This window comes from Sus scrofa, unplaced genomic scaffold (genome assembly GCF_000003025.6).
Source record: "Sus scrofa isolate TJ Tabasco breed Duroc unplaced genomic scaffold, Sscrofa11.1 Contig53, whole genome shotgun sequence".
In the NCBI taxonomy this organism is placed as follows: Eukaryota; Metazoa; Chordata; class Mammalia; order Artiodactyla; family Suidae; genus Sus; species Sus scrofa.
The window spans coordinates 761,859-773,720 of record NW_018085237.1 but is presented as its reverse complement, the minus strand read 5'-3'; the positions used below and the strand labels follow the sequence as shown (position 1 = coordinate 773,720).

General features: G+C 41.9%; 1 pseudogene; it reads left to right on the top strand.

Moving 5' to 3' along the window:
* Positions 1-9,801: 9,801 nt before the first annotated feature.
* LOC100518949 lies at positions 9,802-10,739 on the top strand (annotated as a pseudogene).
* Positions 10,740-11,862: the final 1,123 nt, after the last annotated feature.

The window sequence follows — 11,862 nt, the reverse complement described above, 5'->3', positions numbered from 1 at the left end:
GCCTGCACAGTGGGTTAAGGATCCTGCTTTGACATGAGCTGTGGTGTAGTTCGCAGACTCAGCTCAGATCCCGCATTACTGTTGCTCTGCCATAGGCCGGCAGCAACAGCTCCGTTTAGACCCCTAGCCTGGGAACCTCCATATTCCACGGGAGTGGCCCTAGAAAACGCAAAAAGACAAAAAAAAATTGTGATAAATTCAATAAAATTCATACCATTTATATAAATTATAAAGACAAAAATATAAGAAATATGCATTAAACCTGTACCTTGCATTATAATTTATTTTTGTAGCTAAGGATGCAATTTAATTTTTTTCTCATTTAAGTAACCAGTTAAGCCATATAGCAATTACTGAGAAGTTTCCTTTTTTTAATGCTGATCTGAAATTTCACTGGCATCATATATCACTTTACTTATGTGTGTAACTTCTCTTTGTGGATGTTATTTTCCATTATGTTTGTCATTTTTTTTTTTCAACTGTGTGTCAATAATGCATTGTCCTGAATCCATACGGCAGTTTTATAGTAAGTCTTGATATCTGATAAGAAACTCCCTACAGAGGAAAGAGTGTTCTCGCTATAAAGCCAGAAAATAGGTGAGAAGAATGTTAAGAGAGTTGGTTGAGGATACAGTAAATTTTTCCAGTTATGCACTTTGAATTTTGATGGCACTTTTAATCTCATATCTTTGAATTATATTACCCACCACTTCTCATTTTTTCTGAAGGTTATGAACTCTCAGATCACTTGTTTCCTTATGATTTTACAGCAACATTTTTAGGATGTTCATTACTATGCTTGTCTTAATAGTTGGTTATTCAAAATATACGTAGATAACCCTCCCCTATCTAAATGTGCATTTCTCTCTTAACACCACAAACACTAATGACACCCTGCCACCACCACTACCATGACCATCTATCACCACAACAAATAAACAATTAAACTTTTTGTGGGCTTCCAGAGAATGAGTCAGACTTAGTGAGAGATGTAGCACATCCATAGATCATTGAATTGGGAAATATGGGATGAAGTTCTGACAAATCTTAGTCTCCCTGGGATTCAATTTCTCAATGTTCAGAATGAACTTTACCTGTGTTATCTTCACAGTCTTTTTTAACCTATGTATCTATGTGTATATACGAAGGAACATAGATGGGAAAATTAAGTTTATAGTATGGTTTTTTCCTTGACATATAAGTTACCTAGATATTTTTAAATTTTTCAGAGCATCAGGATACTTAAACTTAACAATTTTGTCTTTAGTCTCCAACTTGATTGCCATGTAATTACAAAAACAACATAAATGAAAATCATTCATTGAAAAACTTTTAGACTTGCTTTGTGGTATATCTCTTAACATCTAATTATGGGAACAATACTGGGATAACATAACTAAAGCCCTTTGGATTTTTTTACATCTAACCTTGTATAACTTTTAACCACAGATTCAGTGTGTTTTTTTTTTTTTTTTTTTTTTTTTTTTTTTTTTTTTTTTTATTTTCCCACTGTACAGCAAGGGGGTCAGGTTATCCTTACATGTATACATTACAATTACAGTTTTTCCCCCACCATTTCTTCTGTTGCAACATGAGTATCTAGACATAGTTCTCAATGCTATTCAGCGGGATCTCCTTGTAAATCTATTCTAAGTTGTGTCTGATAAGCCCAAGCTCCCGATCCCTCCCACTCCCTCCCCCTCCCATCAGGCAACCACAAGTCTCTTCTCCAAGTCCATGATTGATTTTCTTTTCTGAGGAGATGTTCATTTGTGCTGGATATTAGATTCCAGTTATAAGTGATGTCATATGGTATTTGTCTTTGTCTTTCTGGCTCATTTCACTCAGTATGAGATTCTCTAGTTCCATCCATGTTGCTGCAAATGGCATGATGTCATCCTTTTTTATGGCTGAGTAGTATTCCATCGTGTATATATACCACCTCTTCCGAATCCAATCCTCTGTCGATGGACTTTTGGATTGTTTCCATGTCCTGGCTATTGTGAATAGTGCTGCAATGAACATGCGGGTGCATGTGTCTCTTTTAAGTAGAGCTTTGTCCGGATAGATGCCCAAGAGTGGGATTGCAGGGTCATATGGAAGTTCTATGTATAGATTTCTAAGGTATCTCCAAACTGTTCTCCATAGTGGCTGTACCAGTTGACATTCCCACCAGCAGTGCAGGAGGGTTCCCTTTTCTCCACAGCCCCTCCAGCACTTGTTATTTGTGGACTTCTGAATGATGGCCATTCTGACTGGTGTGAGGTGGTATCTCATGGTAGTTTTGATTTGCATTTCTCTTATAATCAGCGATGTTGAGCATTTTTTCATGTGTTTGTTGGCCATCTGTATATCTTCCTTGGAGAAATGTCTATTCAGGTCTTTTGCCCATTTTTCCATTGATTAATTGGTTTTTTTGCTGTTGAGTTGTATAAGTTGCTTGTATATTCTAGAGATTAAGCCCTTGTCAGTTGCATCATTTGAAACTATTTTCTCCCATTCTGTAAGTTGTCTTTTTGTTTTCTTTTGGGTTTCCTTTGCTGTGTAAAAGCTTTTCAGTTTGATGAGGTCCCATGGGTTTATTTTTGCTCTAATTTCTATTGCTTTGGGAGACTGACCTGAGAAAATATTCATGATGTTGATGTCAGAGAGTGTTTTGCCTATGTTTTCTTCTAGGAGTTTGATGGTGTCCTGTCGTATATTTAAGTCTTTCAGCCATTTGGAGTTTATTTTTGTGCATGGTGTGAGGGTGTGTTCTAGTTTCATTGCTTTGCATACAGCTGTCCAGGTTTCCCAGCAATGCTTGCTGAATAGACTTTCCTTTTCCCATTTGATGTTCTTGCCTCCCTTGTCAAAGATTAATTGACCATAGGTGTCAGGGTTAATTTCCAGATTCTCTCTTCTGTTCCATTGGTCTGTCTGTCTGTTTTGATACCAGTACCACACTGTTTTGATGACTGTGGCTTTGTAGTATTTCTTGAAGTCTGGGAGAGTGATGCCTCCTGCTTGGTTTTTGTTTCTCAGGATTGCTTTGGCGATTCTGGGTCTTTTGTGGTTCCATATAAATGTTTGGATTGTTTGTTCTAGTTCTGTGAAAAATGTCATGGGTAATTTGATAGGGATTGCATTGAACCTGTAGATTGCTTTGGGTAGGATGGCCATTTTCACAATATTGATTTTTCCAATCCAGGAACATGGAATATCTTTCCATTTCTTTACATCTTCTTTGATTTCTTTGATTAAGGTTTTATAGTTCTCGGCATATAGGTCCTTTACCTCTTTGGTTAGGTGTATTCCGAGGTATTTGATTTTGTGAGGTACAATTTTAAAAGGTATCGTATTTTTGTATTCCTTTTCTAATGCTTCATTGCTGGTATACAGAAATGCAACTGACTTCTGAATGTTAATCTTATATCCTGCCACTTTGCTGAATTTATTAATCAGTTCAAGGAGTTTTGGGGTTGAGTCCTTAGGGTTTTCTAGGTATAGAATCATGTCATCTGCATACAGTGACAGTTTGATCTCTTCTCTTCCTATATGGATGCCTTTTATTTCTTTTGTTTGTCTAATTGCTGTGGCTAAGACTTCCAAAACGATGTTGAAGAGCAGTGGTGAGAGTGGGCATCCCTGTCTTGTTCCAGATTTGAGTGAGAAGGCTTTCAGTTTTTCCCCATTGAGGATTATATTTGCTGTGGGTTTATCATAAATGGCTTTGATTATATTCAGGAATGTTCCCTCTATACCCACTTTGGCGAGGGTCTTGATCATGAATGGATGTTGAACTTTGTCAAATGCTTTTTCTGCATCTATTGAGATGATCATATGATTTTTGACTTTTTTTTTGTTAATGTGGTGTATGATGTTGATTGATTTGCGTATGTTGAACCATCCTTGTGAACCTGGGATGAACCCAACCTGGTCATGGTGTATAATTTTTTTGATATGTTGTTGGATTCGGTTGGCTAAGATTTTGTTGAGAATTGTTGCATCTATATTCATCAATGATATTGGGCGATAGTTTTCTTTTTTGGTGGTATCTCTGCCTGGTTTTGGAATGAGGGTGATGGTGGCCTCATAGAATGTCTTTGGGAGTATTCCTTCTTCTTCAACCTTTTGAAAGAGTTTAAAGAGGATGGGCACCAATTCCTCTTCATATGTTTGATAGAATTCACCTGTGAAGCCATCTGGTCCTGGGCTTTTATTTGTAGGGAGTGATTTTATGACCTCTTCAATTTCATTTCTGGTGATTGGTCTGTTCAGTTGGTCTGTTTCTGCTTGATTCAGTTTTGGCAGGCTGTAAGATTCTAGAAAATTGTCCATTTCTTCCAGATTGTCAAACTTATTGCCATATAGTTGTTCATAGTATTCTCTTATGGTTTTTTGTATTTCTGCTGTATCCGTTGTGATTTCTCCTTTTTCATTTATGATTTTGGTGATTTGGGTTCTTTCTCTCCTCTTTTTAGTGAGTCTGGCCAGGGGTTTATCAATTTTGTTCACCTTTTCAAAGAACCAGCTCTTGGTTTTATTAATTTTCTCTATTGTTTTTTGAGTCTCTATTTTATTGATTTCTTCTTTGATCTTTACAATTTCCTTCCTTCTGCTGACTTTAGGACTTCTTTGTTCTTCTTTTTCTAATTCGTTTAGGTGGAGGGTTAAGTTGTCAATTTGGGATCCTTCTTCTTTTTTGAGAAAGGCCTGGATTGCTATAAATTTCCCTCTGAGCACTGCTTTTGCAGCATCCCATAGATTTTGAGAGGTTGTGTCTTCATTATCATTTGTTTCAAGATAGTTTTTAATTTCCTTCTTGATTTCCTCATTGACCCATTGGTTTTTTAGTAGCATGTTGTTTAGTCTCCATGGAGTAGGTTTTTTCTCTTTCCTTTTCCCATGGTTGATTTCTAATTTCATGGCATTGTGGTCAGAGAAGATACTTGAGATAATTTCTATGCTCCTAAATTTATTGAGATTCGCTTTATGTCCCAATATGTGGTCGATTCTTGAGAATGTTCCATGAGCATTTGAGAAGAATGTGTATTCTGATTTTTTTGGATGTAGTGTCCTGAAGATATCAATTAAGTCTAACTTTTCTATTGTTTCCTTTAGGATCTCTGTTGCTTTATTGGTTTTCTGTCTAGAGGATCTGTCCATTGATGTGAGGGGGGTATTTAGGTCTCCTACTATGATTGTATTCTCATCAATATCTCCCTTTATGTCTGTTAATATTTGTTGTATGTATCTGGGTGCTCCTATGTTTGGGGCATATATGTTGATGATAGTAACATCCTCTCCTTGGATGGATCCCTTAATCATTAAATAGTGTCCTTCTTTGTCTTTCTTTATGTCTTTTGTTTTAAAGTCTATTTTGTCTGATATGAGCGTTGCAACTCCTGCTTTTCTGTCATGTCTATTGGCATGAAATACTTTTCCCCAGCCTTTCACTTTCAATCTATATGTATCTTTTGTCCTAAGGTGAGTTTCTTGTAGGCAGCATATTGAAGGTTTTTGCCGTTTTATCCACTCAGCCATTCTGTGTCTTTTGATTGGGGCATTCAGTCCATTGACATTTAAGGTGATAATTGATAGATGATTATTTATTGCCATTTGATCCTCGTGTTCCAGTTGATTCTATGGTTCTCCATTCTTCCTTTCTTTTTTTTTTTTTTTTTTTTTTTTTTTTGGTTGGATGGTCTCCTGTTATTATCTGCTTGAGTGTATTTTTTTTTTCATTTTTTGCAAATGCAATATTTGGTTTTGGCTTGTGGTTGCCCTGTTTTTTAAGTATGCTAACCCCTTCCCATAATTGTGTGTTTTAGCCTGATGGTCCTGTAAGTTCAAACACTTCATTATTATATTAAAATTAAGAAGAGAGACATACATACAAACAAAAAGGATTATTTACCTCCTAACATCCCTTGCCCACATTTTATGGTTTTGATGACTCTTTTATTTTTTTCTTTTTAATTTTATTTTGTTTGAAGCATGTTCATGATTAAATCTGTATGCTGGCTTATTTGAGTGACTGCTCTCTGATTGTATCTTCCTCAGTCCTAGTTCTTCCTCTTCTTCTTCTTCTTTTTTTTTTTTTTCTTTTCTTTTTTATTCCCTTTCCTTCCTTTCTTTTTGGTTTAGAGAAGCCCTTTCAATATTTCCTTTAACCTGGGTTTTGTGTTGCTGTATTCTTTAAGTTTTTGTTTGTTGGGAAAAATTTTTATTTCCCCTTCTATTTTAAATGATATTCTTGCTGGATAAAGTATTCTAGGTTGCATATTTTTTCCTTTGAGCACTTTAAATATCTCTTGCCATTCCCTCCTGGCCTGTAGTGTTTCTGTAGAGAAATCAGCTGATATTCTTATGGGGGTTCCCTTGTAGGTAACATTCTGTTTTTCTCTTGCTGCCTTTAGGATCCTCTCTTTATCACTAACTTTTGCCATTTTTATTATGATGTGTCTTGGTGTGGGTCTGTTTGGGTTCAGTTTGTTTGGGGCCCTCTGTGCTTCTTGTATCTTGAACCCAGTATCCTTTATACTTGGGAAGTTTCCAGCGATAATTTCTTCAAATATATTTTCCATTCCCTTATCTTTTTCTACTCCTTCTGGAATTCCTATTATGCGTAGATTGGCCCGTTTTATATTATCCCATAGGTCTCTTATATTGCTTTCCAGTTTTTTGATTCGGTTTTCTGTCTGTTGACCAGATTGAGTGATTTCCATTATTCTATCTTCCATATCACTGATTCGTTCTTCTGCATTATTCATTCTGGTTTTTACTGCCCCTAGTTCAGTTTGCATCTCTGCAAATGAATGTTCTAGTTTTTCTTGGCTCCTCCTTATATTTTCTAGCTCCTTTCTGAGGGTATCTGCATTGCTGTTCATATCTTCTCTTAATTCCTTCAGTATTTTCACTATTTCTCTTTTGAACTCCAGGTCTGTCAGACTGCAGAGATCAGTTTCATTGTTGACTGTTTTAGGTGAGTTCTCCTGTTGGTTTGACTGGGGGTGGTTTCTCAGCTTCTTCATCTTGCTTGTTGTCTTCTTTCTCCTGAGGGAGTTGTACTCTCCGTGATCGGGTAGTGTTTGCCTTGTCACTGCCCTGGAATATTTCCTGAGGGCTGTCGTTGTTGGTCAATCTTTTTTTGAGGCAGTGTGGCTTTTCTGGAGTGTTGATGGGACTAACAGTGTTTCTTTGAAGCAAAGGAGGACTTCCTGAGGGCAGACAGGACTGGGAGGTCCACCCCACGATGGTAGCAGATTTCACTTGGTTCTCAGCACCCCCTGGGGTCTTGGGCGGGTAGCAGGGCCCTTGGAGACTCAAGAGGTTCCTCCCCAGGGCACCCCGACTCAGAAAGACCGTCTGAGATCTTTTCCCGATTCCGCCAGGCTTGTTGCAGCTTTTCTGGGCTGCAGGGGGTCCTGCCTGGAGCTGGCAGTCCTATGCAGCTGGTCCACTAGGTCTCAGTACCCCCTGGGGTCTTGGGCGTGTAGCAGGGCCCTTGGAGACTCAAGAGGCTCCTCCCCAGGACAGCCTGACTCAGAAAGACCGTCTGAGATCTTTTCCCAATTCGGCCAGGCTTGTTGCAGCTTTTCTGGGCTGCAGGGGGTCCTGCCTGGAGCTGGCAGTCCTATGCAGCTGGTCCACTAGGTCTCAGCACCCCTTGGGGTCTTGGGCGGTTAGCAGGGCCCTTGGAGACTCAAGAGGCTCCTCCCCAGGGCAGCCCGATTCAGAAAGACCGTTTGAGATCTTTTCCCGATTCCGCCAGGCTTGTTGCAGCTTTTCTGGGCTGCAGGGGGTCCTGCCTGGAGCTGGCAGTCCTATGCAGCTGGTCCACTAGGTCTCAGCACCCCCTGGGGTCTTGGGCGGGTAGCAGGGCCCTTGGAGGCTCAAGAGGCTCCTCCCCAGGACAGCCTGACTCAGAAAGACCGTCTGAGATCTTTTCCCGATTCGGCCAGGCTTGTTGCAGCTTTTCTGGGCTGCAGGGGGTCCTGCCTGGAGCTGGCAGTCCTATGCAGCTGGTCCACTAGGTCTCAGCACCCCCTGGGGTCTTGGGCGGGTAGCAGGGCCCTTGGAGACTCAAGAGGCTCCTCCCCAGGACAGCCTGACTCAGAAAGACCGTCTGAGATCTTTTCCCGATTCGGCCAGGCTTGTTGCAGCTTTTCTGGGCTGCAGGGGGTCCTGCCTGGAGCTGGCAGTCCTATGCAGCTGGTCCACTAGGTCTCAGCACCCCTTGGGGTCTTGGGCGGTTAGCAGGGCCCTTGGAGACTCAAGAGGCTCCTCCCCAGGGCAGCCCGATTCAGAAAGACCGTTTGAGATCTTTTCCCGATTCCGCCAGGCTTGTTGCAGCTTTTCTGGGCTGCAGGGGGTCCTGCCTGGAGCTGGCAGTCCTATGCAGCTGGTCCACTAGGTCTCAGCACCCCCTGGGGTCTTGGGCGTGTAGCAGGGCCCTTGGAGACTCAAGAGGCTCCTCCCCGGGGGAGCCCGTCTCAGAAAAACCGTCGGAGAATTAGGTCGATCTATTCACGGCCTGGCTAGGCTTGTTCTAGCTTTTCTGGGCTGCAGGCCTTTTCTAGGGGGCTGGTGGTGTTTGGTGCTGCTCTGTGGAAGTGTAGCCCCTCCAAAGGGCAAGCAGGCCTGTGCAGGGAGAGCCCCTGCGGTGGTAGGCTTCAGGCAATTGTTGAGGCCAGCCCTCCTGGATGGCAGGCAGCCCCAGGTTCAGCGAGAGCGTAGGGGGTGGCGGGGTGGGGGGAGGGAATGCACTGGGAAGCACAGCTTTCTGCTAGCTAGCGGGCCTGTAAGCTTGCTGTGGCGTGGGGGGTATTCTATGGGGACCCACCCCTTCTTCTCTCCCCTCCCCAGCACGGGCGCAGACCAGGCTCTTCTCCCAGGTTCCCTCTGAGGTGGCTTTCCACTTCCCCGCCCCTAGAGTATTGCTCCCTTCCTCTGCGACAGCTTTGTTTTCTAGTCTCCCAGGCAGTCTCTGCCCCGTCAAATGGTTTAGAGACCTCCCAAGCAGTTTCCGCTCTTCCCCGCCCCCCTAGCCCGGGGACTAATCTCTGGAGCCGAGGTCTCGGTGCCCAGCCCCCACCCAGGCAGCGCCCCCCGGCCCTTTCTTGGGGACTAACCTTCGGAGGCGAGGTCTCGGTGCCCAGCCCCAACCCAGGCGTCCCCCGGCCCCCTCTCGGGGACCAACCTTCAGAGCTGAGGTCTCGGTGCCCAGCCCCCACCCAGGCGTCCCCCGGCCCTTTCCCGGGGACTAACCTCTGGAGCCGAGGATTCGGTGCCCAGCCCCCACCCAGGCGTCTCAATTTTTGGTGACTGTGCCCGTAGTTCAGATGGTCCGTTGGGTTCTTGATCGTTTTTCTGTACTCCGACTTACTGCTACACTCTTCTCTGCATCTGGAGATTCCTCCGGTTCGTTTGATCTTTCCCCCGGTAGGAGACTTTCCAGGGTGCGGGATCCCTTTCTCCTCCGCAGTTCCCTTTCGGGAGCGCCCGTCCCGCTCGGATTCACCTTCTCTCACTCTCCTCTTTTCTCCCGTTCTGCCCAATAATGTCACGAACTTCTTGCCGTTATTGGAGTTTAGGTTCCTCTGCCAGCGATTGGTTGTTGTTCTGTGCGAGTCATTTCTTCTGTAGATGTGCTTTTTTTGTTGTGTTTGTGGGAGAGGGCGAGCGTGTCCCCCTACTCCTCCGCCATCTTGTCCTCTCTCTCCCTATTTCCAGTGTGTTTTTTTTAAAGAAACAAAAATAAACCTTTTCTATTTCCCCTTAGATAATCAACCAGCACTTTACAGATGAGACAAAGAAATGTTCTAAAGAAACTACACTGAAGTGACAGAATTTCTTCTCTTGGGCCTGATGAGCCATCCAGAGTTGCAAGTTGCTTTCTTTGTTTTGTTCCTTGTGGTCTACCTAGTCACTGTGATAGGAAACCTGGGCATGATTATTTTAACTAGAATTGATGCTCGGCTTCTCACTCCCATGTACTTTTTTCTCTTACATTTGTCTGTTCTAGATTTGTGTTTCTCCACAAATGTCACTCCCAAAATGCTAGAAAATTTCTTATCAGAGAAGAAGACCATCTCCTATGCAGGCTGCCTGGTGCAGTGCTATGCAGTAATTGCTGTGGTCTTTACAGAGCACTGCATGCTAGCTGTGATGGCATATGACCTCTACATGACTACCTACAGTCCTCTGCTCTACAGTAGCAAGATGTCCCAGAGGGTCTGTGTCCACCTGGTCATTATCCCTTATGTCTATGGCTTCCTCCTTAGCGTGATGGAAACCTCGAGGACCTACAACCTCTCTTTCTGTGGAGATAATGAAATTAATAATTTCTACTTTGCTGATCCACCTCTTATCAAGCTGGCATGTTCTGACACCTACAACAAAGAGTTATCGATGTACATAGTAGCTGGCTACAGCAACGTCCAGTCCCTCCTGATCATTCTCATGTCCTATATGTTCATCCTCATTGCTATCCTCTGAAGCCGTTCTGCAGAAGGGAGAGAAAAAGCTTTTTCCGCATGTGGCTTGCACCTGACAGTGGTCACAATCTTCTAAGGAACCCTCTTCTGCATGCATCTGAGATGCCCCACAGAGGAGTCTGTGGAGCAGGGCAAAATGGTGGCTGTGTTTTTACCACAGTGATCCCTATGTGGAATCCCATGATCTACGGCCTCAGGAACAAGGATGTGAAAGAGGCATTGAGAAAAGCAATAGGGAAACAAAAATTGGGGAAATAAAATACCACTGTCACGGAAAACATTTCAAGATAGAGTAAGACATGAGATGATTGAATTAAATAGCTCATTTTAAGCTAGTTATGTGCCATACTTTTCTAATCTGAATTTGGAAAATCTGAATTTTCTTTGTTTTGTTTTAATGTCAGTTGAAGCAATCCTGCAGGTTAAGTGTCCACTTTATACGCTAGCTTTATTAAGTTTGGTCTCTTCCTTATAGCTTACTTTTTACTTTAATGGCTTACATTCTTTTTTTTAATTTATAATGATTTTTATTTTTTCCATTATAGCTGGTTTACAGTGAACCAAGGCTTACATTCTTAAGGTCACTTTATGAGGCAACATGCTGCCAGGAAGCCAGCCTGCATGTTCAAATGATTATCACATATTTCAAATGTTCTATATGAGATGTTATCTCATATCTCTTGGGTCCAAACTTAATCATATGTTCAAAACTCCCTGCAAGAGTTTCTGGGAATGTCTATCCCAGGGCACATTGTATTAGCCTAAAAGAGAAGGGTTCTACCTCCATTCTGATGGTAAATAGCCATCTCCACCCCACTTTTTAAAAATATCTCACCTTCACCCCTTATTCATTTAAGTTACAACTCCATAATTCACTTTCAATTATGTCCAACACTTGAAATTACTAACAGTTTATTTCACAGATGATAGGAGGAGAGTGGATACCTGATACAGGTTACTCCATAAATGTTGTAGAGTGGAATCTCATTGAACATATTCTGCCACATGAACATTTTTTTTCCAGAGGCTCAGTGTTACAACAAGATTTTTTTCTTGAAGCATCATAAAAATGCCTTCATGGATGTGTTTACTCAATGTATGCAACTGTTTTAAAAATCAAGATTGTATAGAAGATTGTGTTTTCTTTGGATAGGATAATGGTGTAAACTTCCTAAATTTTCATTGGTGTTCAATGCCCTTTTTGAAATAAAAAAAAAAACAACCATTTTTAACCCTCATTTGACTGAAGTTACTTTATGAAACATGGCGTTTGTGTTCAGTTGTGTTTTGATGCCAACATTTGGAGTAAGTTTCACTCACAGGCAAATAAAAGACTTAGTACAATTCTTATCTTCCACCCATTTCCCTCACCATCCTAGTA